We start from the raw sequence: 6,000 nt of genomic DNA on the forward strand, positions 1-6,000 counted from the left end.
CCTGAAAAGGGTTCCAAAGGCTGCAGTTTTATGCGTGAAATCGCTAGAGCACTACTTCAAGGCACGTCCTCCCACAAAAATGGTTTGAAAGCGGGAAATACTAGTCCAGTTTTTGTATTAGAAAGTGCTAATTACTAGGCCTGGGGCTTTCGCCTTCCTCTTGCGCCTTAAACTGAGGATGCTGTGAGCTCACTAGCTTGGAGCAAGACCACCTAGGGAAACCTATAAAGGTGGTCCCTCCGTGCCCAGTCCGTATATAAAACTTCCGGCTTAGAAACGTAGTAGTTATTCGACCGCCATTTTCTACAGCAGCGCAGATAATAAACCCTAGCACAGTTTTTCACCACAATATCATCCCCTTTCACTCATGTCCAACTGTTTTCACAAAAAGTTCCGTTCTTATTTTTATTTTATTTTTTATTTGTGGTGACAATTAAGCTGTAGTGGTGGCAATGATCGGTTCATGTGCACAGGTCGTCACCCCTCGCCGCGTTGCGGGCCGTGTGGGCAGGTGTCGTGAAATTGGTGCAAGGTCGACCCGTGCGCTGAGCATTTGTGCATAGAGAAAATGCTCCATGCTTTCCCGCTTTATTTATTTCTTGCAAACAACATGTTAAATCTACAAACTGACGGAGATCACCATTGGTCCTTACAAGGATAAGCTGCTCCGGAGTGAAGCGGTGATCTCACGTGCACGCATGCACCTCTGCCTTAGCTAAATGGTGGCTGCCAAAACCGCTGCCGAACCCACCGATAGCGACGCTGAAGTGCTGTGGGGGTTACTGCGTCACAGCTGCTGTTTGGTGGCGAGGGTTCAAATGAAAACTAGGAAAGAAGAAAATGTTTTTGTCGCTTGTTTGTGTGGCCCTTGCAGTGCATGTAGGTGCAATATTTGGTTGATATTATCTTGGACGTGTGCTTTAGAGATTGCGCGCGTGAAATCGTAACTTTAGCAGCCCTATTCAATCCCCTAAGACCTTGGCATGCTGGGACAATGCAGCTCATTAAACTTTGGTGTTTGGAATGGGCATTCGAAATGGTTCCTTGCCAGTGGTGCCACCAATGTTTAAAGGTACTGAAGTGAATTTGTCAAGCTCCTGTTTTTGCTTGCACTTCGTAGACTTGCTCACATAAACACACTTTTCATCGTTTATCTGTTTGATAAGGCGGTATTTATTTTATAAAGCCCAGAAGTAAAAAAAAATATAATGCACAGTCTGCGACGGCCACATCAATTACGGTAAAGTAGTGACGTCCTTACGAGGTGCTACGTGATTGGATGATGTCCAAGATTAGAATTCAAGCCAGTTTTGGTTTCGGTTATTTGAAGCAACAAGCTTGGCATACGACATTATCGTTGGCTGGGAATTCGCAATATCTCAGTAACCGGCATACTGCGCTTCTGCCATGTTGTCGGCTGTAAAATGCATAAGATAAGCCTACCAGCACGCCTTGGAATCGTAACAATCACTCGCCGAGGCGTACGCAGTGGATGAATTCCCTCCGCGCTACCGGAGTGCACTTTTCCTCCACCTTTGAAGCTTGCCTGGCTTGTGTCTGTATCGCAAGACGCATTTTCGCACCAGGCCAAGGGTCGGCTGATTTGGGACTGTGCCCGCAAGCAGTTGGTGCTTAGGGCGACACTACGCCAACGCGAACTCACCAGCGCCTTAATCAATGTCAGTCTGCATGTGTTCTGCAAACTCATTTGTGGAGCAATGAACGTTACCGCACAAAAATGGTGAATTCAGTATAGGAAACATTGCCCAAGAACAAATAAATCAACTTCAAACAAAAGAATGAAGAAAGAAAGAAACATGCGCTATAGGGGATTCGATCTGGCGATCTGCGAAACAATATAAGTAGTGCTCCAGACCACTCGGCCATAAGCCAGCCCTGCAAGGTACGGAAATATAAAGTATACAATGTATTGCCAGTTTACATTTTTATTTAGTTCTTGCATTTCAAGCAGCTTAGATGACTATTTCTTGAATAGCGCTCATGCAGTAAGCGTCCTCCAAATTTCTACAAATATCTGTAGCGGCTGCATTCCTTCGGCGGAAAGCGTTTGCAGATGTGTGGTCGTTCTGCTGACCGCTGTGCTAGTTCACCCAGAGCAAAAAGTGCTTCCTAGCTGCACTTTGTTTTTACACGGTACGATAAAAGTTTCGGTTGACTTTAATTCCTCAGTACCTACAATAACTTCGCTGACTCTTCTTCCGCCTTCTCTAAGGCCAATGCCTCATATTTTTCTACTAGAGTACCAGTCAGCGAAGCGTCGCATGTACGCTTGTGCAGCGCTTGTGTGGAGCAACCTGGACGTGAAGCTTGATACAGTGTACAAGCTAACAAACTAGAGAAAGGCAAATTCGTCCATTCACAAACATGTCGTTGCTTAGTTTCAGCTGAGCAAACAAATTGCGACAACCCGTCGGCGGCCGGCGGAACGCTGGGCTGGCTGACTCTGTCGGAAGGTCGGCGTGCCGTGCAGTAGCGCAGTGAAGCCAAGTCATCTCCTCCTGACGTCACACGAAAACGCCACAGAAAATGGGCGAGGATGCAGAGAGGAGGACAGCATTTTGGAATTAATTTTTATACAAAATAAATTCGCGTAAACGCACTCAGGGTGATCGAAACATGGCCTACGGACTCCGGACTACTATTTGCGCTAGTAATCCCGCAATGTTTACAAATCACTTCAGTGTCCCTGTAAAATCGTTACCGTGGAAACAAAATTCCGTTTTGTAGCCTGTTTCTTATTTGGTTCGTGAATTACACGGAATTCTCAAATAATATCCCAACAAAGGCTAATCCGCCTTCTGTAGAGAGGTTCTCACACGCGCGAGCGGCGATTTCTACGCGTAGCAGACGGCGCGGCGCGCCCGCACCGCTGGACCTAATCGGGCAACAACACTCTAATGTTTCCCGCGCGTCGCCCGCTGATGGCGGTACTTTCGCAGGTCCATTCTAGTTCCAGTGACTTTAGCTCCGCAGGTTGTGGGGGGAATCCGGAAAGGCGCAGTGGTGGCAGTATTGATTTTCGGAAATTCGGTTCTGTGCACTGTGTTGTATGTTTATGCCGAGATGCAAAGGCAACCCGAGCCAACGGCGCGCAGCCGGCGGCTCGGCCCGCCCGACGAAGGAATTACGAGGGTGGACCCGGGGAGGGGAACCGAAAAATAAAGGCACTCTCAGACTGGACGCCAGACGTGTCGGTTGTACGTTTCTCGCGCTCCGCGAACACTACATGAAGGCACGGGACTCGGATCCTCCGTGATTTAGAGCCGGGAGAAACGGTGTGGATAAAGAACCAGAGCAAGACTGGAACGGTGCTTTCATCGGCGGGGTCTCCGAGGTTTTACATTATGGAGACAGACACAGACCAACTGAGAAGGAACCGAATCCACTTAGCCCCAGTCCCTGAAGTTGAGGTTCCACACTCGTCGAATGAATCAACGCCTGGGAGAAACCCGCCAGCTTTGCAAGATGCAAGGAGACGTGAGGTGGGAGAAGCGCCGGTTTACGACGACCAAAAGCCGCCAGAAACAAATGAACCCCAGGAGAGCTCATCCGCCCCACAGGGCTACAAGACACGGAGTGGACGCGTAGTCAAGCCTGTCCAACGCTTGTAAAAGGGAAGGCTGAGAGGGGAAGATGTGCTGTGTGTTTATGCCGAGACGCAAGGGAAACCCGAGCCGACGGCGCGCAGCCGGCGGCTCGGCCCGCCCGACGAAGGAATTACGAGGGCGGACCCGGGGAGGGGAACCGAAAAATAAAGGCACTCTCAGACTGGACGCCAGACGTGTCGGTTGTACGCTTCTCGCACTCCGCGAACACTACATGCACGAAACCAGAGACTCGGGTGGGCGTGGAAGTAAATCAGAGAGCAGTTGGTAGACTGGCTGTCGGGGTCCATAGCAAAAGTGATTGATTGAATGTGGAGATTAACGCGCCGAAGTTGCACCTGCGCTAGAGGCGCGCCATAGTTGAGGGCTCCAAGCGGTTCAGGTGGACATGGACTAGTCGTCCTTTGTAGCGTGCGCTACAAAAGCTACTGATGGCTTGGTGTCCCACTCACCCAACCAACATCTTTCCGACTTGGCGGAGTTGGGTTCCGCTCCGGAGAAACGGCACTAGCGACGTGCCAGCTTGGCGACCTCGCTCACCTCGGACCGCGATGTGCAGACGACGGCGATATCATCCGTATACGCTACAACGCGGAGTAATTTGGATTTGGAGAGGGGTGCATGGACGTGCAAAATCAGACAAAAAAATCATGCGCCCCTTTCCGTTTCCATCATTGCCCTTAGAACCCTCCCGCAGCCCAGGGTCGGCATCACAGGCATAACGAAGTAGTTCCCACCCAACAAATTTGGCAGCTGCAGCGAATAAACTGATAAACAGAATTGATAAAAAAAGAAACTGGAGGAGGAGGAGGAGAGAAACGTTTATTGGAGCGGAAAGGGCTGTTGTGGGTGGGTTTCCGAGTCCGGATAGCCGCGAGTCGTGGCAGCTGCTCTTGCCCGAGACACAAGGTTAACCTGCGTCTCTAGCAGGCAGCTGGTCAGCTCGCACTCCCACTGCTCAGGGAGGGGGAAGGGATGGGATTTGGGTGGTAGGGGCAGGCCCAGACGAGGTGGTATGTGGTGTTGGGGGTTTTACAGGATGGGCATTCGTAGGGGTACATGGTTGGTGATATGTTGTGTAGAATTGTTGTATTGTAGTATGTCTGGGTTTGTAGTCGTTGCCAAAGGCGTGCGTCGTTGGTGTTGAGAGATGGATGAGGAGAAGGGTAGACAAGGCGATTTCGACGGTAGTGGTACAAGATGTCTGTGTAACGACTCGGGAATGGGAATTGATTCAGGCATTCCGGTGGGTCTTCTCTGCCTTCAGGGAATGCCCGGGTAGTTAAAGGGGCGCTGACACAAAATTTTGAAGGCGAGATAACTTCGGAGATAGACTGGTGGGAACACATATACATCATCTGCAAAATATCAGCGGCGAATACAGCCTAGAACATATTTAAAATCAATTTTAAAGTGTGCGAAACGCAACCGAGCAGCCAGCAGAGGACCACGCGCAATCGACATCCCGAGGATATTGTGTAAATAAAGAACATCCAAACACGGCACGAGTTTGTGTTTGCCGCTTCCGCACTGCCGGCGTTTTTCGCCGGCTCGCCCGGCTCGCCGCTCCAATCGGAGGGCCGGAGGGCGGAGCTTCTGCTCTCGAGAACGAACGACCCGATCGTTGGCGGCGGAGGCGCCGTGATTTCGTCAGCTAATCGGGCAGCTGGCCGCGACCAAAGTTTTACAGCGATTCCAGGCACTCTGTTTCTATTACTGTTTATTACCATTGGATGCGAAAACGCGCCGGAGGCACCAAAAGCCCACTGAGCTAGCCGCACGGTCGCTGTGCAGGCGGCGGCCACGGCCGCGAAGTGGCCCAGGCCGGCGCAGGTAGCTCGAGTGATAGCTTGTTACCGCTGCACGAAATTGTCCCCAAGTCCCGACCATGGTGGCTTACATGAGAAAGGAGTTAATGATGCGATGGCGGGTTGCATTGAAAATTGTCATCTGCACTGCTTACGAGCGCGCCACTCGAATATCCGCCGCAGTGCTAAGCCGAACACATCTGTAGGCGGACCTGTAGGCAGACCGGCCGGCTGCTGCTCCCAGCGCGCGTCGTTCTCTAGCACGCCCACGTGCGTTCGGTATTTTGTCTTTTTTTTTTGTAACGCTCGACGGCGGCACTAAACGCTTAAACAGCTAGCTCTGCTGTCAAAACGTATCGGTTTCCGGTTTTCGACGCAATGACTGAGGCTGTCCCGACCCACGCTCAATAACACCCTGTGCGTTCCTGTTCCACACAGTCTTACTAGTAAACTAATGCGAATAATTTACGCATAAATCGATTAATTCATTTAATTTTTTCAGCCGACTAAATGGAGAAATAAGGCATCCGTAGTTCCTTGATATAGATCCACACATAAGCACCAAA

General features: G+C 50.5%; 1 protein-coding gene across 1 annotated transcript in view; it reads right to left on the reverse strand.

Annotated features, from left to right (window-relative positions):
* Positions 1 to 6,000, reverse strand: part of LOC144155791 (nose resistant to fluoxetine protein 6-like) — a 130,499-nt gene that overhangs the window by 84,185 nt on the left and 40,314 nt on the right. The gene's annotated exons all lie outside the window — the stretch shown is intronic.

Source organism: Haemaphysalis longicornis, unplaced genomic scaffold (assembly GCF_048455015.1).
Source record: "Haemaphysalis longicornis isolate Haplotype H1 unplaced genomic scaffold, Haemaphysalis longicornis Haplotype H1 scaffold_1, whole genome shotgun sequence".
Taxonomy (NCBI): Eukaryota; Metazoa; Arthropoda; class Arachnida; order Ixodida; family Ixodidae; genus Haemaphysalis; species Haemaphysalis longicornis.